The sequence below is a fragment of the Mauremys reevesii genome, linkage group 10 (genome assembly GCF_016161935.1).
Source record: "Mauremys reevesii isolate NIE-2019 linkage group 10, ASM1616193v1, whole genome shotgun sequence".
Taxonomy (NCBI): domain Eukaryota; kingdom Metazoa; phylum Chordata; order Testudines; family Geoemydidae; genus Mauremys; species Mauremys reevesii.
The window spans coordinates 26,780,530-26,805,106 of NC_052632.1; the positions used below are offsets into that span (position 1 = coordinate 26,780,530).

General features: G+C 42.8%; 1 protein-coding gene and 1 long non-coding RNA gene across 5 annotated transcripts in view; one reads left to right on the forward strand and one right to left on the reverse strand.

The window, feature by feature from the left end:
- Positions 1-8,284, forward strand: part of LOC120373325 — an 80,520-nt gene extending 72,236 nt beyond the window's left edge. Inside the window, exons 3-4 of the long non-coding RNA XR_005585489.1 lie at positions 4,407-4,479; positions 8,161-8,284. This is a non-coding gene — a long non-coding RNA (uncharacterized LOC120373325). The remainder of the gene's footprint in view (positions 1-4,406; positions 4,480-8,160) is intronic.
- MYO1E (myosin IE) overlaps positions 1-24,577 on the reverse strand; it is a 139,122-nt gene that overhangs the window by 97,242 nt on the left and 17,303 nt on the right. The window lies entirely within an intron of this gene.

Consider the following 24,577-nt stretch of genomic DNA (forward strand, 5'->3'; position numbering starts at 1 on the left):
CATGCATGCCAAACGCGGCACACGAGCTGATTTTCAGTGGCACTCACACTGCCTGGGTCCTGGCCACTGGTCTGGGGGGCTCTGCATTTTAATTTAAATTTTAAATGAAGCTTCTTAAACATTTTAAAAACCTTATTTACTTTACATATAACAATAGTTTAGTTATATATTATAGACTTAGAGAAAGAGACCGTCTAAAAACCTTAAAATGTATTACTGGCACATGAAACCTTAAATTAGAGTGAATAAATGAACACTCGGCACACCACTTCTGAAAGGTTGCCGACCTCTGTTATAATCCTTTGTAGGTTGACCATCCATATGCATCCCATGCCTGCTGGGTGTCATGCTCTGTCCAAACTCTAGTGGTGCCTAGACCACTTAAAGATTGATGAGCTTGCTACAGCTTTAGCTAAGATACATGCGGCTTTTAGCTCATGCAGTAGAGACTCATACACTAAATTTCAGAGATCTCAGTTTCGATCCTGCCCACTGACGCTGGGGGTCCTCTGGCGTTACACATACATCACGCAGGAATATTAATGATCAGTGAATTGTTAGTTTTCTAATGATACATTACATGCACCTTTTGGGTATATATCATGACACAGAGTGCTAAGGAGGAAGCAGGAAGCCACAATCTCTACTCCTTCCAAAGCTCTGCTCTGTGTGTGTACTGATACTACAAGCTAGCGGTCAGAATTCCTTTATCCCTACAATTTATATACTCTTTTGTTTTTAAACCCTTTTACTTGAGCTGTGACCAGCATTTACAGGATTCGGTCCTAAATAATAATGACTAATATGGAGAGATTAGTTCGAGTATATTCTGTGCAAAACTGGATCTAAAAATTCTATGTCAAGGTCCTCTGGTTTCTGCATCAGTCCTTGGTGGTAAATAGGAAATTCTGCAGCAACTCCAGGTGTTACTGAATTGTGGGACAAGCACATCAGCTGGACTTCTTTTGTTAAACTGATTAGTATTGAAATAGTTACAAATATTGACATTTAAACAGACACGGTTAGGTTTAAGAGTTAACACCCACAGATGAATGAGGATATTTACCTCCCTCAGAGCTATTTGTCAAGCTATCTGCTTACCCAGAAAATCAATTCTGCATCATCTTACATTCAGTTAATCTTTGAAACGTTATCTTACAGTGTAGGTTCTGGAGTATAACTCTGTAGCAAGGATAGTGTTAGAAGCAAATCCTACAGCAGCAGAATTGCAGAATACAAGAGGATTTTATTTTTACAGAAGTATTTGCTGGCATGATTTACATGATTTTTTTGACAGAATGGAATGAGGGCATGTTTTACTTCACTGGTTACTATTACAGTACCTCATATTTAAAATGGTATGCTATTCCATTAACACTTTACAATATAGCTCTGCCTGCCTGAAATTTTGTAAAGCTGTTGTGGTATCTTCTTCCTGTCAGATTTTCTACCTCAAAGGATTTACTCTAACTTGTATTGGTTAGATCATATCTGTATTCCAAAGAGTTTCAAATTTCCCACATTAATCATACAATTCAAAAGTAAAACAAAAAATAAATATACCTAATCTCCATTGGCACAGCAGCTGGTAAACAGAATTCACTACATCTTGCTACTGACACTGTGGTCCACAATAAAAAACCCGAAAATAATAGGAGACGGTACTGGGAACATAAAGGGCTAAATTCTTCCCTAGGGATTAATTTGACCCTCAAAAGGTTACAATACTGGGATACAAATGACCTATAAGGAAACAAGGTGGATGAGATAATATCTTTTACTGGAACAACTTCTGTTGGTGAGAGAGACAAGATATCCATGTAGCTTGAAAGCTTGTCTCTCTCACCAACAGAAGTTCCAATAAAAGATATTACCTCATCCACCTTGTCCCTCTAATATCCAGGGACCAATATGGCTACAACACTGCAAACTATATGGAGTCAGGTTTTTATGGTTATGATTATATTTATATGGGCTCTGGGCCTAAGTTACAGATCCATCAGCCCAGTAACTGCAGTAGGCTCGCATAACTGATTGTGGGCAGAATTTCAGCTAATGTTTTAAAGTGATATAGTTTATATTAGTCTGGAAAAGCAAACTTTAAGCACAATAGCAACATCAGTATTTTCCTCTAAATTGTTTTTAGAATGTTTAATGTACATATTGCAATGTGCAAATTGAGTGTTACTGGAGCAAGAAAACTAACTGAAAACTAGATGTCTGAATTAGCTAACTTTATAGCTGAAAGCTTTTTTACCAGATGTGCCAACAACAGATTTCATTTGTAAATGGGCCTTCTTCACACTATTGCTATAAGAAACGGATACTATCAGAACATACATTAGTAGCAATTTCGCAAATGTTGTATTATGCAACTGTGTCTCTGGCAGACATGCCAACTAAATAAGATATTTGTACCCAAAGAGATTTAAAAGGCTATATGCAATGTGTTACTTCACACAGCCAATAATTTTATTGTTAATATCTTAGAAGTATGGCAGAATACCAAATCTGAATGCCTGTTATGTCTTGAAATTTACTGGAGCAATATGATGCGCTTTTGTCTTTTCCCTATGGTTTTCCAGCACTGTGTGAGATACTGGCTTCTTGCCAACACAGCCTCCAGGACTATTAACATTTTGTTGAAGACAGCTCATTTATGTAAAAGTTAATCCTTATTAAATACTTGGGTCTGGTACTAAAATTTAAAAGTAGTATCTAAAAGCAGTAAAACCAAACCTAAACAACCTTAAAAAAAAGTTGTATTTGTTATGCAAATAGTTCTGGGGCCTGCACCTGTTTCCACACTTTATGCTAGGTCTCATCCATGGTTGTGTCTATATGCCTCATCAAGAACTTGATCATCTCCTAAGTAGCCAGAAACTTTTTCTCTCTGTGTTGTCTGACTTTATGCAGTGAATAACCATTAGCTTCTTCATCTTCCTTTATTGTAAATGTCGTTAGGTGTGTTACCTAACAGAAATCACACCAATCATCTTTTACCTTGCTAAATGAGTGCAAAACTTTCATAATGAAAGCTCAGAACAGCTGAAACTCAAATGATTTGGAGTTTTATTATAAACTCAAATTACAGGCTAGGTTCTTGGATATTTGGTCATATCCGTTCAGTTTATAGTACCAGGTGTAAATTGTGGCTGAAGCCTGTGTTTTGTAGGGTTTTAACGTGAAACCATGTAAAACTTATCTGGCTTGGCTGAATATTGCTTTCAGCTTTTGGGTTCACTCAAGCCCAAAACTCAGAGTGAAAGTTAAAGGTCTGCAAACCTTGCAAACCAAAACCAGATGAATTTCACACAGCACTATAAGCTTTACTGCAAAACTCTCAGGTAACGTTACCCACTTTTCATGTATGATTTGCATTCTGCATTTAGAAAAAAAGAAAGAGCTGTTATTGGGAGAGTAATTCTGCTTTCCTTGCCCCCACCAGCAGCCACACCAGAAACAAGGCAGGTGCTTGGTTTTATTGGCATCTGTTTTTTATTTTTAGCTGCTACATTACATTGCCCTGTGCTAAAGTACTCAAACTATTCAGATTTTTGTTGTGGGTTCTATTGTTAAGACAAGGTTTATGGTCCTCTTAAAAAACAAATATTGGCTCTATAAACAATCTGCACTGAGTTCACTCCCCTGTAAACTCACATCAGCCTATTATAGAGCATATCCCTTATATCCCCATTATAATCACAGAGTTGGCTCAGGTGCTCCAAGTGTGCCATAAATGTTGCCATTGACTCCACTTGTTGGAAACAATAACCGGTACATTTAAAATGTGTACAACCTCCTCGAGGATTTGTCCCAAAGGCAGCAATGGAAGTTGCCCCGATACCCACCAGCTAAAAAGATGAGCTGTATGAGTGACCAAACAGCTGCCCCAAATTATGAAGAGCTGGGAGTTGTAACTCTCCTGAACCCACTTTTCAAACATGCTTAAAATTTCCATACATCTGAGGGGTAAACGAGGTGCCAGGATGGGAAGGGCAGAGTAGAGCCCTACAGCAAAACTAAAATCCCACGGGTCCCAGAGGACCCACTGCCATGATAGTGGGAGCAGGTAAAATGTACTTTGTTGTGGGAGGGACTGGGTGGGTAAAGAAAAAGGCTTCAGGAATTTGCGGAAAAACACTAAATCTCTCATCAGTTTGTCATAAATAGGATTTCAGCAATGTAAAGCAAGTTTTTCTTTTTCTTCTTTTTTTAAATAAAGGTTTTAATAATTAAATTTAAGCGAGGGATAGAAAGATTTGATGTCTATTATAACAGGAGTTAAAGTATTTTTTACATGGTTTAAGCAAGATTTGTTTTATTATTTTAGTAGTAAAAATTGTCTGAATTCCATTTCTATATATAATATATTAACCAACTTTTCTTTTCTTTTTTTTTTTTAGTAGCATGAGGGAATCTGTCTCTCTTGCAGGATTTCCGGGATCAGGTTTTTGTGGATGGGAGCGAGATAAAAATGTAAGAAAGAATGCAGGAGCCGGTGGAGTGGGTATTGTTGGGAGGGACAGGAGCAGGATTAAAAATATAGTCCCACGCAGGTCTCTAGGGCAGAGTAGATGCTTCATCTTCAGTGTATACCCTTTAGAACTATAAATACTTAAATGAAGTGTTCTCTTTATTTACCCTTTATTTACAGGGCTGTCATTAACTATGAAAATGCCATTCAATGTACTTTCTTAGTCTTCTCCTTCTACATTAATCCCTCTGCCTTCCTTCATACCTGAGCTTACATTTACCCAACATCTAACTTGCCAGATGCAGAGATGAAAGAAGACAGTTGGGGAAGGGTGCCTCAGCATCCAGGCTCATAAGCAACTTCATAATGAGATGCTCAACACTCCCTGCCAGGGCCGGCTCCAGGCACCAGCGCAGGAAGCAGGTGCTTGGGGCGGCCAACGGAAAGGAGCGGCACGTCCGGGTCTTTGGCGGCAATTCGGCAGTGGGTCCCTCAGTCCCTCTCAGAGGGAAGGACCGGCCGCCGAATTGCTGCTGAAGACTGAAGCAGTGCGGTAGAGCTGCTGCCAAAATGCCGATTGTGGCTCTATTCAAATATTTATTTATTTTTCTTGTCTACTTGGAATGGCAAAAAAGCTGGAGCCAGCTCTGCTCCCTGCAACTCCAAACTGATGTGAGGAGGGAGGGCGATGGCATTCTACTATAATGCTGCCCCTGCAGCTTCCTTGGAGTTTCATCTTTTGTTTCAGACTCTTGACAAGTTGGTATCTTATAAACTTATCTCACCCCACCTGCTTCTCCTCTCGATGCTAGAAGAGGCAGAGAGCTTTATGTCTCTTCTTCCTCTCCAGAGCCTCCCCCATCCTCCAATTTTTAGTCCTTTCCCCTATTAACTCTAGCATTTTTCTCTGGTGCTGCTCTCAGCTGCAGCCAGAGTGGAGAACTGGCATGATTCTTGACAATTTTGCTCCTGCCCAGAGGGTTCTGACTGTCATCTGTGAGCTAGATTAGAGTACTACTAATTTCACTCCTCTACTACCTCTCTGCAAAGTAACTCAGTGTGGCCATCCCTCACCATTAGAAAATCATGAGTCAGACCCCCCCACAAAATCATGAGATTGGCTTAAAAATCATGAGGATTTTTTTAAAAATGAAATGTGAGTTCTCTCTATTTCCGTTCCAGTTTCTGAGCCTTTAAAGTGCTCTCAGGTTGCACATCTGGCTGACAGCGGGAGCTCTGGCTGCCCAGGGCAGGTTGACAACAGGAGCCCCAGCTGCCCAGGGTAGGCTGACAGGAGGAACCCAGGTACCTGGGGCTCTTGCTGCCAGCCCCAGGAGCCACTGTGTTCCTACCTCCTCTGTAGCTGTACCTGTGGAACTCAATATATCTGCAGAGCTTCCACTTGGTATAAACATAGCACAAAAGTTGTTTAAGGCTGAAGTAGGCTTAAGAATGATACTAGTTAGATCTTTGATTAGATGTTTTCATCAGGAGAGTTCCCACCCTACACTGAATGTAATATATACGTTCTCTGTATAGTTAAAACTTTTTCTCTTTAGGTTTTGACTTCATTGTTAACTCAGATAACCAATCAAACAAACCTTAGCCTAAGCTACTGTCCCTGAGCCAGAATGTTCCTAGTGTTTTCCCCTCACAGGATTTCTATCCCTGAACCTAGTGTTCTCCAACCCTTCATCTCCTGCTTGGAATTAACAAAATCCACCCAATAGTATGACTCAGCACTGATTATACCTGTCATCTCAATGACACAACAGAAAAGCTCTGCTTCCTTATTTAGCTTCACAGAGTCTGCCATCCTGTTACAGGTATCAACGGCGGAGTCTCCCCCAAAATGTTTATTAACAATAAAAATATTCTCTCCTGCCAAATTTCTGCAGTCTCACTTCTTCAACAGCTAGCCTTCAAAAGGTTTCATTTTCAAAGTAATGAATGTATAATAGTCCTTCTATTTGCCATTAGGGTTTTGGCAGAATGCTTTCAAAATGACCCTCCTTCCAATATATTGAACAAGTTCCCCTCCACCCTCATTATTAAAGAGATCCAGCAAAGTCAGTGAAAGATAAATTCTCAGCATTTTTTGTGGATTTCAGGTTGAGTTAATTGAGTTAAGATCACATCTGCAGAAAAAGCACATTTCTGATGAGGTGCTACAGAACATTAAAGGCATTATTATCTTTCACATCTAGCAGCATTGAAACCCTTGTCTTTCAAGTGGGGAGTTTTTTTAATTCTAGAACTACAAGACACACACGTGTAGATATATATATAGATATATATATAAATAAAATAAAACAGAGACTATGAATTTTTATCTGTTTCCTGAAGGTTTTATGTGTCACTAACATGAGCTATTAACTTTTTATTTTGTTTATCACTGGAGTCAGCAACCAATGTTATGGTCACTGCTTGATTCCTATGCTACAGGAATCCAGTCAGACAGTTCAGGACAACATACTGTGCAGTGCACCTCACTAATCTTCTGAGTAGGAGCCACATGTCCTCCCATCAGCTACCACACCACGTACAGCTGGTGGCAACCTACGTACAACCCAGTTAGGAGAGAGCATAAACATACCCAATACCATGTTAGTCAGCTGTAGCTCCCAATGCACGCCCGTGCTGTATGGAAGTATCCTGCCTGACTGCTTATGGGGGTAAATATGTTGCCTCTTTCCCCTCATCCCTGCACACCAGTGCAACAGCGGGCAGCATATTGTTTCTGGAATAGTCCACTTCAGTTTCTGGCTCTTTAACATTATGAAAATCGCAAAGTGAATTCATGTAGTACCTGAGATGAAGGCACGGATGCATGATTGGAGGAAACCTGCTTTTGGAGTGGACAGCTGTTGTTAGAACATGGAACTAAAGAAGGTGTTAAAAAGTGTTCAGTATTTTAGGTTATTAAAATTTTGTAAACACTTTCAATTGCAAGTCACATTAAAGATCTTTAGAGCTGCCTTCTGTTTTGTAATCAACTCTTGAGAAAACCTGAAAGTTCCAGCAGTCACCAAATGCTGCTAGCTCATCTGTGTTGCCAGTGATCTAGTTTAGCTTGTCTTCATACTTAAAAAAATATATAGGAAAGCTGACCTGCATCACTTCTGTCTGCAAAATCATATGATCTTTATAGATTCCTTGTTATGCAAGAAAAATGGCAGAGTAATAAAACTGTAGTACTGTTTCAGCAGAATACTAGTTCACAGAATAATCCTTAGAAGGTCCTTAAACAGTAGCTTAAAATCACATTCTTAACTAGACAGATATTTTGCCAGTTGCTTCTATTTTTGAAGCTAAACTAAGGCCTGGACTTCACTACAGTATTAGGTCGACATAAGGCACCTTATGTCGACCTCATTATGTCAGTGTACACACCACAGCCCTGCTCCCGCCAATGTCAGTGCCCTACTACACTGAGATAACTCCACCTCGACAAGAGGCAAAGGGCTTATGTTGGTGTAGTTAGGTCGACATAGTGTCCCTGTAGACACTGCATAGATCTTGTAAGGTTGGTGGCATGCAGTAGATTCCAAACAGTACAGATATTCCATGTTTTGCTGGATAAGCATTGCTTCTTAGATTTATACATGGATTCAGTCACTTTTGTGTTTAGTTTAACTTCTGCCTGTGTGTTTTCTTCTGTGACTCTTGCTATGGAACTTTAGAGATGATGTGGCCCCTGCTCACTCCCAAATCCAGTTGCATAAAGGAACCATAAAGCTGCCCTAATGGGATAGCAAAGGATTCTGCTGATGTAAGGGAATCCCCAAGTGGCCTAGTCATCTTCATACCACCGATTTCGAACAACAGGGGTGGCATATTAAGTGTGTACCCAGGGTGTGGTCAGAGGAGGGCTGAATGGGGGCCTGGGTCCCGGGAGGGGGAGTCAGGAAGGAGGGGGGGTTAGATGCGGTGATGGGGGGCAGTCAGGGGCACGGGTTCCGAGGTCAGTCGGGGGTCAGGGAAAAGAGGTGGTTGGATGGGGCAGGGGTCCCAGGGGGTCCATCAGGAATGAGAGGAGGGGTTGGATGGGGATGGCGGGGGGGCAGTCAGGGGCAGAGGTTCCAGGGGCGGTCAGGAAACAGGGTGGGTTGGATGGGACAGGAGTCCCGGAGGGGCCATCTGGGGCAAGAAGTGGGGGAGGCAGGGGACAGGCGGGCGGGCCATGCCCCCCTCCCCTAACCAGCCCTCCATACAATTTCTAAAACCCTATGTGGCCCTCAGGCCAAAAAGTTTGCCCGCCCCTGTTCTAGTGTATGTGTTTATAATTATTAAGTCATCCCAACTCACAAGCAGTGGAGATATTTTTCTACATGGACAATTCTATGGTAACTTATTTTTTTCATTAATATAGCTATGCTGTTGCCTCTGAAGAGTCCCACATGAGGGCACGGATAATCTTGTCTGAAGATCAGTGATTCCCAGACGGCATTTGGACATTATTCCTGTTGTGGTAACTTGCTGTGCCAAAACTGTTTTGGGAATTTTCAGAGAATACTGAACAGTAATTATAACAAAGATTGCCTATTTGTTCAGTTAATAAAGCCACAGCCTCTCTTTATGGTGAACTGCTCTCTTATAAATGAATCTTTATCTGTACAGTAAACTGATCTCTACACTTTTGAAGTCATGGCCCCACGGATGTCAGTGTCTTTCCCTCATGTCCGTTGATCCCTCCCTAGTGGTGCCAATGAGGCAAAGTGAAGATTTGATGTCAGTGTTAATGTAATTAACATCTTTCATTATATATCAGACTAAAACAGAATCCTCAATTTAAAATTTCACTAGTCTTTCTAGGACCAGGGCTGGCTCTGGCTTTTTTGCCGCCCCAAGCGAAAAAACACCTGCGAGCGGCCGGATCAGCGAAGGGGGGGACGGGACAAACAAACCTGCAGGCTGGCCAGAGCAGCGAAGGTGGAGGGGACAAACAACCTGGCGGGGCGGCAGAAGTGGGGGGGGGGGGCAAAACTGGGGGGGGGGGGGGCCAGCCCAGGTGCAGGGGGACTCCCGGCCCTGCAGATGTGCCCCGGGCAGCGGAGGGGGGGGGAGAGAAGGGGGGCAGCCAGGGCTTCCTTCAGCCTGCCAGGGGTCCGCGGCAGGGAAGGACGCAGGCTTCCCTGCCGTGCTTGCTACAGACCTGGCATCGCTCCCAGCAGGGCGCTCCCCTCCTCTGCACTGCTGCCAATCTGCCACCCCAAGCACAAGCTTGCTCGGCTGGTGCCTGGAGCCGGCCCTGTCTAGGACACATGTACGAAGACATAAATGCATGATTCGTGCGTTGTGAAGATATTTTCTGGGCAAAACGCTTAATCCTTTAAAATAGAGAGGCTGAGAGCTATTTTCCAGTCACGCCCATAATCAATCACATTTTTTTGAAAAGAGTGAAGGGGAAAGACTTGGTTTTCAGTGAAACCTAATTAGGCATACATAAAAGTGGCAAAAAATGTTGATGTGTTGTTACAAATGTCTGGACATCACATGGTGTTGATGTTCCTTTCTAATTATTTCTTCATAATTAAAAGAATAGTTAAAAACCAGAGTCCAAATGTTCTAGCTGTTGCATTATTCACATTCAGGTTTCTTTATTAATTGCTTATGCCAGTAACGAACTTTAAATGAATGATAAAAAGGAGACTTATAGACCGCATGCCTTTATTGACAGCTTATACTGTTCATTAATAACTAGGATTAGCCACAAATGCCTTCTGGGAAAAATCTTTCCTACATTTACTTGTGGACTGGCACTATGCCCAGTGTTAATATTATGTTTCAAGGGCCCCCTGAACCTCTCTCTCTCTCTTTCCCTTTTCTTGTATTATTCCCTTCTACATTCCATGAAAAATAAATGTTCCAAGCTGATTTTTTTTTCTAAAGTTTGCTTCCGATCTGGCTCTTGGTTTTTACTAAGGTGCCTTTCTCTGGTTTCTTTGGTGTGAACATTATTGCCAAGTACAAACAGTACAAAACGAGCTGTGTTTAACTTGAACATAGAATAAGTTTATTCACAACAAAGGTGGCAGTGATGATAGAGGTAAACAAATTTTCCCATGACTCCAAACATCATTAGTTTTTTAATGTTAATATTTGTGTGCTTTTTATTTTTTTAAAACTTTTTATATGGCATTATCTAACGAACTATTTATTCCAATTTTTAAAAATGGGCTGAAGATCATCCAGTCTTTTGATTAGTCATTTGAAGCAAAGAATGTTCACAGCTATGCTGTGAGTTCTCAACTAATTATGGTAGTGACATTACAGTTGCAACAAATTTCTGATGTGTTCATTCAACAAGGCCAGATTTTCAGATGTGTTTTATGTGATAGGTGATTATATATTACCTGTTTTGCTTTTTTGAGCATTCATAGCCTTGTCCTCTGCAGGTTGTACTTGGGTAATGGTTCCTGTTGTGCTTGATATGCTAGTGGAAGCTCTTGTTTCAAGTTTCAGTGAAATAATTGATGTGCTCACTGCCAGTGAAATAGGATGCATTTAGGTCTGAGAGAATGACATTGTCTAGGCCAGGGCTTGGAATAAAAATCACCAGAAGTTAGTAGGAGGCTTTTCCTAATGAGTTTGAGGGAATTATCCATCAACTTCTGCAGAATTTAATTTTTCATTTTTAATGAGGTTACTGAGCAAGAAAAATAAAATGCCTGATCATCACTGTGAGCCCCAGGATAGCTCATGCTTGTTAATTACCCCAAGGTAATGTGAGTGAAAAGAGCCATAGGAGAGTGAGAGGTTATGCAAAAAAATGCAGGAGATGATAAGAGTGGGTGTGAAGGAGATCAGGAAAAGAGATGGCCTCACTAGGGTAAGTGGAGGGGTTAGAGGACGAGAGCAGAAACTTCTGTGTCTGTGACGGGGAGAAGGAGGAGAGAGTTGAAGGGAGGGAAGGGAAGGGAATGTTGACTAGACTGTGGAGACAGAACCTTCCTTCAACATTTCACCACGACAGGACGGCTCTAATGAATTTGGTTGAGTCACATTAGGAAAGAGAAGAAAAGTAAGGTAAGGCTGAGGCCAGAGTCACAGTATGCTCAAATGCCATTTTAGTGCCTTTTGTACTCCACACACCTGATGTAAAGCCCGCTTAAGTCAACAGGAATCTTTTCTGTTCATTTCAATGGCCCTTGGATCAGCCCCCATCTCTATTAATGCTACTCATTCTTTTCTACCCTTTTCTGATGCCATTCTACACCTTATTTTACTACTAAAATTCATTAAACAAAATAATAAACCTTTACTAAAGAGTTTCTCTAACATGCAGTGTTCTATGTTATAATCTCATTATTGCATCCAATGAGACATGGCGGGGAAAATATCATTCCCTGAACACTCTATTTATAAACATTCTACCCATCTGGTCATATCTCATTACTTTTCCTGTAAACAAGGGCAGCTCCAGGCCCCAGCACGCAAAGCGCGTGCTTGGGGCGGCATGCTGCGGGGGGCGCTGTGCCGGTCGCCGGGTGGGCGGCAGGCGGCTCCGGTGGACCTCCCACAGACGTGCCTGCGGAGGGTCCGCTGGTCCCGCGGCTTTGGTGGAGCATCCGCAGGCACGCCTGCGGGAGGTCCACCAGAGCCGCGGAACCAGCGGACCCTCCGCAGGCACGTCTGCGGGAGGTCCACCGGAACTGCAGGACCAGCGACCAGCAGAGCACACCCCCCGCGGCGTGCCGCCATGCTTGGGGCGGCGAAATGCCTAGAGCCGCCCCTGCCTGTAAAGCACGTAAATGCAAAGAGCCACGTATGTGAAAATCTGTGTTATGTTGCTGTGTGTGCTTCATCTGGTTAAAAGGAGACCCTGAAAATATGTATTTTAACGAATTAGAGAAGGGTGCAGGTGTGTTTGACTTTCCCCCTGTGCAATCTCTGAGGGCCACAACCACTTAGCTTCACTTCATTCACACTGAGAAGGGATAAGAAACAACTTGATAACCATTATGTGAAGCCATTCCTCTTCAGGCTCTGTTCTTGTCTGATCTCAGAAGTGAGCAGGGCTGTGTCTGGTCAGAGTCTGCATGGGAGAGCAGCTAAAAATCCTAGGATTCTGCAGGAAGTGTTGTTGATAAGTAAATAATTGGTGCTCTTTCCTTGAGTCAGTACTGAGCCAATGCTACTATCTGACCCATTTTATGACTATTCCAGTTTTGTTATTGCAATACTCCTATCTGCAACTTATAGTGCATCTAATTTGTAAGCGTAATTAATGGTGCATTTTGCTGACTATGTGGTGATGCACTGCTCTAGCAGCACATTAGACTTAACTGCAATACTTGAAATTCTTGCTCCATTAGCCAATGGCAACTAAGTATTGCAAAAGTAAAATCTCTTAGACTCTATTGGAAGGCTGCTGAACAGAGTAATATTACAGGTGTCTCCTGCTCGAGCACATAGTCATCCCAAAGAGTAACATGACCCACATAACTCCTTGTTGGGTAAAGTAATGGGAACTGAATGTGACCCTCTCACCTCACGGCAGTTTTATGTATGTGTAAGAGTCAAGGAAATTACTGTAAATTATTCAGCACTTAGACATTACACTCAGGTGTAGTTTTAACACATTGCTGGGCAAGGTAAAGCCTAGGTTTCTGCATAGGGTTGATACCACATACCCTACCTACTAGGGTTTTAACATGTAGTATTACAGTAGGAACACGTGGTAACAAACACCTTCTTTCTAGTGAAACAAGGCCTAAGAGTCTTGCCCAAGGTCACCCAGAAAGTGTGTGAAGAACAGGAAATTGAATCCAGGTCTCAGGCTAGCACCCTAACCACTAGACCAGCCTTCCACTCTGACCCTAAAGTCCAGTCTAGGCTATTTGATCTTTGTTTCTTATGAAAACATTTACTTAATCGTTGGTCCCCTTTCTGTCTGAGAGAGACACATACATACAGTGTCATTTAGCCCAAGTAACACTGACTATAGTAAGGATTTGGACATATGTGCAGGTGCAGAGGGCCCTGACAAAGCAGAAGTGCCACAGTTCAGATATGCCAGAGGAGAGAGGGTGTGTGGAAAGTTGCTAGAATGGACAGAAGATCCCACCCCTCTTCACGCTGTAGAGCCCAGCTTAGAAAGGCTCTTAGTACAGCTCCACATCTGGGGACAGGGGCTGTGGCAGGTCCAGAGGATCTGTTGCTAGGCATATCGCCCAATCCTTCCTCCTGTAGGAGAGCACTGGGCTGTGCAAGAGCTGTGGTGGAGTAGAGGCCACAGAGGCTATGTCTACACAGCAATTAAGCCTAGGGTTAGTGGGACTCAAGTCAGCTGACCTGTGAAAGGGAACTCTGAGCTTGAGCATCTACACTGCATTTTAACACTAGGTTAAGAATTTTCTGACCCGTGCTCAAACCTAGGGCTCTTACATCCACACTGCAGTGCATAGACCGTAATCAAAGTAACCCTATCCCAAAGCACCTAGCACTCACCACCCCAATGTCAACACTCTAGCCCAGTGGTTCTCAACCAGGGGTATGTGGAGGTCTTCCAGGGGGTACATAAACTCATCTAGATATCTGCTTAGTTTTACAACAGGCTACATAAAAAGCACTAGTGCAGCCAGTGCAAACTAAAATTTCATACAATGACTCGTTTATACTGCTTTATATGCTATGCTCTGAAATATAAATACAGTATTTATATTCCAATTGATTTATTTTATAATTACATGGTAAAAAGGAGCAAGTAAGCAATTTGTCAGTCATAGTGTGCTGTGACACTTTTGTATTTTTATGTCTGATTCTGTAAGCAAGGAGTTTTTAAGTGAGGTGAAACTTGGGGGTATGGGAGATACATCATACTGCTGAAAGGGGCACAGCAGTCTGGGAAGATTGAGAACCACTGCTGAGCCCTAGGAATGTGGTGCACTGTGGGAAGATTCTACTGCCCACTCTATTTCCTAGCTGTGGCAGTACTATTGATGGGACGTATGTGCCCATAAGCAGCATGTGAGTACATAAGCTGCATAATTAGCTCCTTTGGTCTCAGTAGAATGACTGCAGTTGGAGAAGGCTTTATGCTGCGTTGCCATCTAATCTGAGAACTGGGCTCTCCAGCTCTAGGTGGAGTCACATTGGCAGGAAAATGCCCATGTGCACCTGTTCTGAGAATAATTAGTACATCAGTCTCCAGGGCTGGGAAATTACTAAAATAAAACTCTGCAATTCTTAATATTTAAAATGGGATGTTCAGTGAAGGTGTGTGTTTATTTCTGTCTGTTTTAAGTATGATATAAAGTGAAGGTATCAGAAGAACAACACCCCCATCCCGTGCATCCCCAGGGCTTGCAAGGGGTGCAGTGCGCTCCAGCACCCCCCCAGGATCCCTTATCCCTGCCCCTGCCACACCCCACGAGGTAGGGATAACAGATCCCCAGGGAATTTTGCAGGCTGGCTCCCACTCACTGCTTCAAAGTGCATGCTGCCTTTGTGCCTCTGTCCCCATGGAGGGGAGCCAGGGCCAGAGAGTGGAGCGGGACCAAGTGGCGGCCCTGCAGCAAGGTGGATTGGCAGGGTGCCTGGCTCAGCGTGGCCCAGGGAGGAATAACCCTCATCATCCTGGCAGCTGGAAGCCGCCTCTTGCCTGTCAACTTTGTTCCCTTTACAGTGGCAAGGTGGAGCCATAGCCACCACCACCGCCGTGAGAGGAGCAGGAAGAGTGTGTGCTCAGCCAGACAGTAATGACGCCCCCAGCTGCTGCGCTGGCTGCCTGCATCGCTGCTCTTCTGTTGCCAGAAACTCTGGGATACATCCTGAGAACTTCCGGGACTTGAGTCAAGCTGGGGCTGCATGTGCACAGGAAACCAATAGGGCTCAGTCCCTAGGTACCAGCTTAATATAGCTTGGACCCTCCAGCCCTGCAGGGTCCTGGGACCCTGGGTCTCCCCCAGGTTAGCACATTTGCAGTGCAGACGCAAAGAGGGTTTGGCTTGAGCCTGGGCTTAAATTGCTGTGCAGACATACCCAGAGTGGCTCTGCTGCCACTCCACAGCCTGGGTGTGAGGTTTTTCCTTGACTCTTGCCACAGCAGTTTTTCAGTGCTCAGCCGAGTTACTTGGACAGGAAAAAGGGGGCAGGATTTGGGGAAAAGTGAGATTTTTGTGTTATTATAGCTACAGCTATAGTAATTGGATCAGAAGAAAAAGAAAATATCCCCCCTACTAGTGTAGTTATGATCCTGACTTGCCCTTACTGAACCAAATGAAACCACTCCCTCACTTTTAATCTTTGAGATGTGTGGAAGTGTTAGGGGTGAGAAATTACTTTAATTGTTACAAAAATCCCATGGTAAAGTCCTGCCAAAGGTCTAAGCCCATAAAAGCTCATGGCTCCATTATAATGGGAGAGAACTTCCTTTTTCTCAAAGCATTTCAACTGGCTTAATAATAAGCCACAAAGAGACCCTTAAAGACACATTCATCTAAATACTTAACATTTTCATTGTTTGCAATATCCTGTTAACAGCATGAATGTAACATTTCTTTAGCTACTGATTTTGTGCCTTTTTGCTTGGCGAACGCACTAAGCTGATATTAACTTCCCTTTCATTTTCTTCCTTATTTGTGCACCTGCATTCTCAATGATGACAGATAACTCCAGGAATAGTGTTTATGAGTTTATGGGTTACTATAAATCCCAAAAGAGGAGGATGATACAAGAAGAGGGCATTGTGTTTTTGTTTTTTTTTTAAAAAACACATTATTTTTTCAGTGACAGGGCTGTGGATTTTTCATCCTCATCTGTATTTCTCATATAGAAATCAAATCTGGAGGATATTTTAGTACCAGATGATGGCCATTTCAAAGGTAAAATAAATATTGGGACCTTATGGACTTGACAGCACCACTTTTAAATATCCTGATTACTACTCATTCAATCCATCTCCAGCTATGTTTAAAACAGAAACATAAGGAGACTGGGGAAAAAAAGATGATCTGACGTTTGCACAGAATTCTAAAAGTAGGAAGTTACCATTGGTATTTTTGGCTGAACACTTTCTATACCACACTAAATTATGAGTGACTTAATTGTTCCTGCATAATAGAGATCCAGTAGAAATTATAATAACTGGGTTACACCCAGGCTGACTGGAACATTCTAACTTGCTTTGTCCCTTGCAGTCATTCAGACAGGACTCTAGCCAGCTAAAAAACCTGCTCTACAAATATTAAGGAAGCGAGGCTTTTGTTTGATATACGCTGGGACTTGAGGAATTTCACGTTCCCTGGGGAGCTTTCTATGCTTTGTCCTTTTCCCATGTAGGCCTCTGAAAGCAGGGCACCTTTTATATTTATTTGTGTGGCATATGCTAGGAGGGCAAAAGGTGGCCCAAGTCCCTCCCAGGGGGAATGGAAGCTCAGACTGGAGTATGCAGGAAAGCTGGATATAATGAAACTGGTAAATTGGGAACTATGGGTGCCAAAAGCTCTAGAAAAGAACTGAAGGGACAGAAGACTCCCAGGTTGGTTGGAGTCTCTGCTCAGATTCAGACCACTAGAGAGGCAAATCTGAGCTGCAGACTCAGGCCTTGACCCACATCTGGGGTTTGGATCCACAATTTTGGTTCAGGCTCATCTCTAGTTTCAGCATTTAATCGACTGGATCCCAGGTAACTTGCTGAGCTTCTGGATGTAGTACTGGAAAGGAAACTGTATACTTGTCTTTTTGGCCTTGATTTTTCAGTGCAAGCCCCCCTGTTCTGAGAAGAACTTCAGAGCAAGGACTTTAACGGTCTGTAAAGCCCTTATTTCAGAAGATCTTCATGCATAGTACTCTGATTTAATATTATGTCTCTGATATTTTAATCTGATATCTTGTTTCATGTATAGTGCCTGGAACATTATTTATTGACAGAAATTAAATATTGACATACAACTTTGGTACATATCACCTTTGTACGGAGCACATGAGGTCCTCAGACTTATTGAAAATGAACACACAAGGCGAATCATGAAAAAGACCAACTCTCCTCCATAGTTAGTTACCCAATATCAGTTAGGTGTAAATAACACCTTCAGCCAATTTATACTAAAATTATTATCTAAATTGCTAATGTTTTAACATGAGGGAGGCTAGCTGATTGTATTCTGTTTGTCTTAGGGCATGTCTTCACTAGCAATGTTAAAGCACTGCCGCGACAGTGCTTTAACGGGGCTGGGTAGTCGTGGCACAGCGCTGGGAGAGAGCTCACCCAGCATTGTAAAAAAACCCACCTCCACAAGGGGAGTAGCTACCAGCGCTGGGAGGGCAGCTACCAATGCTGGTGCACTGTCTACACTGCCACTTTATAGCGCTGAAACTTGCAGCGCTCAGGAGTGTGTTTTTTCACACCCTGAGCGAGAAAGTTGAAGTGCTGTAAAGTGGCAGTGTAGACAAGGCCTTAGTGTCTGAGCCTCGATGCCCCAGCTAAAAAACAAAATAAAAATGTCATCATCTGTTAATGGCATTTGTGGGCCAGCCTCTTGCTCACAGCTTTTTAAACATACCCCATGCTGATTACAGATAAGTGTACCGGAAGAGTGAATATGACAAGGGATGGACTGATATGAAAAGCACTGTGTTTCTTTCCTTAACAAATTCATAAGATAAAGGAAATACAAACTGATTTCAGCCACAGGTGAACGCCCTAAAGGTGTGTCAGAGTAAACAGCTTTTCTGTGATCACTGAGGTCATTAGTTCTGAAAACAACATGCTTCTCTGTATTACATTTAAGCTACTGCGTTCAGAACAGGCTCATTGAAATGTCATTAATGACTGCGGTAGGTTTATGAATGTATGTATATGTACTCTAAAGAGTACACTGACAATCTAAATGTACTGGGCAAACTACTTCAGCGCTTGTCTTTTTCCACATGAAGTGAGACTGTTCCCAGAATAGTGGTCAACTGTGACATTAGATTCACAGGCGCTGACTCTGTGGGTGCTCCAGGGCTGGAGTAGCCACAGGAAAAGAAAAGAAAAAAAAAAAGGTGGGTGCTGAGGAGCCACTGGCAGACAGCTTCCCCCCCCACCCAGCGCCTCCCACCTACCGGTGGCCCCGCCAATCACCTTCATCACCTCCTGCCCACAGCAGATCTGCTGTTCTGTGGTGTGCAAGAGGGACTGGGGGAAGGGGAAGAGCGAGGGCCGGGAGTGCTCAGGGGAGGGGGTGGAATGGAGCGGGAAGAGGTGGGACGGGGCAGAGCAGGGGTGGGAAGAGGCAGGGCGGGGGCTTGGGAGAAGGGGTGGAGTGGGGGTGGGGCCTGGGACAGAGCTAGGGGGTTGAGAATCCCCCAACACATTAGAAAGTCAGTGCCTTTGATTAGATTCCTCTCTCTCTAACTAAGGAAAGGAGGTTTTATGGAGGAAAACTAAGGGCATAAGTACGCTAGAGAGTTTATAGCGGCACAGCTGCACTGATGCCAATGGAAGATGCTCTTAGTTGTTTACTCCAGTTCCTGCGAGCAGCAGAAGCTATATCAGTGGGAGAAGCTCTCCTGTCAACATAGCACTGTCCACACTGGTGCGTATGTTGGTATAACTTATGTCACTCAGGAGGGTGATTTATTCAGGCCCCTGAGCAACATAAATTAGGCCAACATAAGCTGTTGGTCGGATCGGCGGGCAGCGATCGATCCAGCAGGGGTCGATTTATTGTGTCTAGTCTAGACACGATAAATTGACCCCCGAATGCTCTCCCGTCGACTCCTGTACTTCAGCACTGCAAGAGGCGCAGGCAGTGTCGATGGGGGAGCGGCAGCGGTTGACTCACCGCAGTGATGACACCGCGATGAGTGGTCTAAGTAGGTTGACTTCAGCTACGTTATTCATGTAGCCGAAGTTGTGTATCTTAGATTGATCCCCACCCCCTAATGTAGACCAGGCCTTAGAAAATACTAAGGCTATCCCACATTACTGCAATAGGACTTCTTAGAAAAAAGTTCCTGCTGTGTTTTAAGCTTTTAAGAGAGGTTTCTTTGGTGCATTTATACCAAAATTATTATCTAAATAAAGTATTTAATTGTCTCAAATTCAAGCCATTGCCCATTGTGGATAAAATTTTAGATAGTCTTAATATACGGTGGAAGTCTCAGTTATAAGACATCTTGCCTCATACTGTAGCTGAAGTAGACTCTTACAATTTAGTCTCCTTAGTCTTTATCAGACTAAATTTTTATTTAATTGGGACTGGAGTTTTTTAGAAAAAGGAAAAGAAAAGATCATACCCAGGAGATCCAAAAGAAAGGACACATCTGCTCCCACTGAAGTCCAGGGGACTTCTGTCATTGAGTTAAAGGGGAGCAGGCATAACTGCCAATGAAGTCAATGTGTGTTTCTTCTGGTGTTAGGGAAGCATCTTATATTCATTTCTTTCAGAATGTGGTTCTTTTGGCTGATGACTAAAAAAAACAAAAACAAAAAACCAAAACCACTAAGCTTAACAGTTGCTTCAGCAATTCCATATAGCGAGCATATTAAGCTATCCAAGTAATTACAAATCTTTTTATTCCAATTTTCTTCTTGAATTCTATTTTTAAATACCTAATTCAATTATATCTTTTACTTATTTATTGGTGCAATATAAGGCAGAAGGTGCATTTCTTAAAAACACTGACTCCTCTCCATGAATATATTGTGTTTGTTCTGTGGTGATGATATAATCACACGGAGATCTAAGTTGACCTTCCTGTTCCTTGTATAGAGACAGAATCATATAAAAAGGGAGGTTTAGGTTGGATATTAGGAAAAACTTCCTGTCAGGGTGGTTAAGCACTGGAATAAATTGCCTAAGGAGGTTGTGGAATCCATCATTGGAGATTTTTAAGAGCAGGTTAGACAAACACCTGTAAGGGATGGTCTATATCAGGGGTGGCTAACCTGAGCCTGAGAAGGAGCCAGAATTTACCAATGTACATTGCCAAAGAGCCACAGTAATACGTCAGCAGCCCCCCCATCAGCTCCCCCCCACGCCCGCTCCCAGAGCCTCCTGCCCACTGGCAGCCCCACTGATCAGCGCCTCTCCCGCCCTCCCCGCACCTCCTGATCAGCTGTTTTGTGTTGTGCAGGAGGCTCAGAGGGGGAGGAGTGAGGGCATAGCAGGCTCAGGGGAGGGGATGGGAAGGGGTGGAGTGGAAGCAGGGCCTGTGGCAGAACCAGGGGTTGAGCAGTGAGCACCCTCCGGCACATTGGAAAGTTGGCACCTGTAGCTCCAGCCCCGGAGTCGGCGGCTATACAAGGAGCCGCATATTAACTTCTGAAGAGTCACATGTGGGTCTGGAGCCACAGGTTGGCCACCCCGGTCTAGATAATACTTAGTCCTGCCATGAGTGCAGGGGACTGGACTAGATGACCTCTCCAGGTCCCTTCCAGTCCTATAATTCTATAGAAAGGATTAAGTGTCATAAATTATCTTTTGGCTTTTACTAAAGGACAAGTCCGACCCTCTCCCCTCTCTTGCATATGAACACGGCCCAAATAACTGGGACCACCATATTTCTAATATACATGGGTGGGGGCAAAGGGTGGCTTCACCAACATCTCCTGCAGAGCAGAGCACAGCAGCCACGCTTCACAGACAACAGTGCCTAAGCTGCATTACCAATCATGGAGTGACTGTGCAGGTTCCCCAGGATTTAGAGTGGGGAAGGCAGGGTTCTCCTCCATTTGATGATCTTGGAGAGGTCTTGTGGGTGAGGAAGACTTAGGAGGCCAGGATTTAGCTCTCTGGTAAAAACCCTCAGATAGCCATATTCTATTCTAATGCAATCCTTTATTTTTAATGGTGCTATGGAAATAAAACCTAAGCGTAATACAACCCTACCAGGATTTGAGCTTGTGGTTCTAGGAAGGTTAGGTTTTGCAAAACCAATGGCTAGACATCTAAGTCAGTCCTACTTTTCATGGATGGTACTATATGTTTCATCTGGAAATCTATTAAACAATAGCAGTTATGAAATACAGGAATTAGCTATCCACTTCTCTTCAGTTCTCCCTCCAGCGTTCCTATAATCAACTAGGGATACAGAAACACAAAGCAAGCCACTACCATTCCCACTTCCAAGAAACTGCTGTCGGAAATGCACCAATTCAGCACATTGAGATCAAGTCTCTCTGGACTGGGTGTGCTGGTATTTCAGACATTAAAAGCCCTAAAACTAGAATTCCTATTTAACCACTAGGAAAACTTTAAAGGTTAGTATTCATGGGAACAGCTTTAAGATCTCTGGAAAAGTCAGATGGGTAACTGACACTTAAAACTGGAAAGCTAAATATTTCTTTAATACTAAATCTGTCTTTTAATATGGCAGTACTACATACATAAGGTCACATTAATCCATCCTCTACTACTGTATGCTATTTTAACCACTCTATAGCCTGAGTATAGGTTCCTGCACTTTGCTAAATTAATATATATTCCTGACGCCGAGGTCAGGATCAATGAAAACCACAGCAAACTCCTCAGAGGAAATAATACATATTCCATATATCTGGAGATAGCTTAAACTCAGAAAATGAATTCATCTCCATTATCACTAATGAAAACATTGCACTTAAAAAAAAACAAAACACACACACACACACACACACAGAAGTAGTAAGTAGAATCACATATCAGGTTGCAGCATTAATTGCAGACTTTGCACACATGCAGACTTAATTATTCAAAGTACAGTATCAAGCTAGGAAAAGTCCTCATTCCTCTGATATGATGGGCCTAAGTCTCCACTGCCACACACATTCTGTATTTATTTACACCTGTGCAAATCAGAACAGCCAAAAGTGTAAACAACCACACAAAGTGCAAGACAGCAGAGAGCCAGGCTAAATATATCTTAATAACTAGACAAGTCTAGTTCAGTATTGACACTTTGGGAATCCAGGATGTAGCCCTAGGATTCCCTATGTCAGATACTGAACTACCAATTTTTCTATTGCTTCAGTAAGATAATGTAAATTGGCTCATTTGCGTCAATGATGATACATCCATATCCTCCTATCTGAAAATCACCATGTGTCTTGACCTCTGTGTTGCAACCCAAAAGAGAAGGGCTATATAAAGAGAGAAAACAAGTGTAACTTGGCCAACAAAAACTACCGAGGCACTATGCTATACTGAAGTCATTTTTTCCCACGCTACTCTACTATAGTTGGAACTCAAATTGTAATTCACTAAGGGCCAACTCCTGACCCAGTTTTACATGTCAGTAATGTATGCAAAACTTTGAGGACACTTATGACTGACTTCCCATTCCTCTTAGCCCATCAGTAATTCTATACGGAGCCCAATCCCACCTACCAACTCCACCATCATCCAGCTGGGCCTGCAGGAGCTATGGCAGCTCTGACTACTGAACAACTCCATCAGCAAAGAAAGCTTCGATATGCCACACTGATAGGTATGGAATAAGAATCTGAACTGAGCAAAGCTGGAAACTGAGTCCTTACATTGTATTGAGAAGCTGTCACTGAGAAGGCTCTGCCCTCGATTGCCTAGAAAGGGGTGTATATAGTCACCCTAATGGGCCCATTCGGTCTCTCTGGCTGTCACTTAGCTGAGGAAGAACATATACCTCCTCATGGGATGAAAGGAAAGGTATCTCCTGACATCATCCCTTAGGAACCAAGTGGCATATACAGAAATTAGGCAAAGTCACCCTGGGAAGGGATTGGGCATTTGTATAAAGATCTACCCGACTGCCTCAAGAACAGATGGGAAAAGAGCCTCCTGTTCTGCTTAAGCATTCCTGGCTGTGGAGCCCAACAGTGGCATGAACCTGATGAGAGTTACACATTGTGAGTTTTGCTTAGGCCAGAATTTGGCTCTACAAATGGGGTATTGATTCTTTTTCACTATAAGCACCTCCCCCTGTATTCCTGCCTTCCTCTCCTAAAGCCATGCATGTTCCCATCATCCCACCAATATGTTACAAAAAACCACAAACTTATTCCAAACAATCAAATGTAAGTTAAAGCTATTTCTAATTCAGTATAATATAGGCAAAAATAAATAACTCATGTAAGAAATGAAAAAATATCACAATGACTCTGCACTAAAGATCAGTAGATTTTTGTAGAAGTCTTCTGTTTGCTGAATCCAACAGTCGTTGGCTAACAGAGCAGCTCCCAGTGCATATTTTACAGAGCAACAAAAAAAGCACTTATAAAAGACACTCTCCAGTTGTAGTTTCTTCATCCAAAGGAGAGAGTAGGCATTACCCTCTGTCTGACTTTGGAATCAGTAGTAACATCTAAATTCTATGTAAAATGTGAATTCCTCCAAGAAGCAGAGCTGTAGCTGCTTCTTTTATAAAACGTCAAACAGTCTGAGGGTAAATGTACACTAGACAGCCATTGTGGAGATTCTACAGCTCACCTCAGCATTCTACATGCACAGATAGGGCCAAAAGTTCAGAATATGATTTTAAAAAGTAACAGATGGTAACTAAAAGAGAGCTCTCTAGTCATGTAGATCAACATCTGTGCATGCTGCAAAATGTTATTTTTCCCATAACAAATTTCAATGAAAGCATAAATTCATGTTGTTATTATTATTAATGTATGATTGTAATAAAAAGAGTAAAGGATAATCTTTTGTTGAAGGCACTGGATGTGGGTTCAATTCCTGGCTCTGCCATAGACTTCCTTTGTGACCACGCACAAGTCACCAGGGCTGAGATTTTCAAAAGAATTTAAGGGAGTTAGGTGACCATCTCCAATTGAATTTGGCTCATTTGAAAATCCTAATCTTAATCTCTATGGGAATTTTTTTTTTTTAAATCAGACAGGAGCCTATTGAGGTTTTCTAAAGAATCTACACACTTAATTCTCACTGAAGTCAATGGGAGCTAGGTGCCTAGGCACTTTTGAAAATCCCACTAAGCATCTATCTGTATCTTTAGGAGGCTAAATATCTTTAAAAATCTGTCCCTCTGGAGCCCATCTGTAAAATGTGGGTAGTTACAATTTCCCCACCTTTGTCTTGTCTATTGATTGTAAACTCTCTGGGGTAGATACTGTCTTTTACTATGTGTCTGTATAGTGTGTAGGATAATGGGGCCAGGTAGCAGGGTGAACCCCTGCTCCAGCCCAGAAGAGCC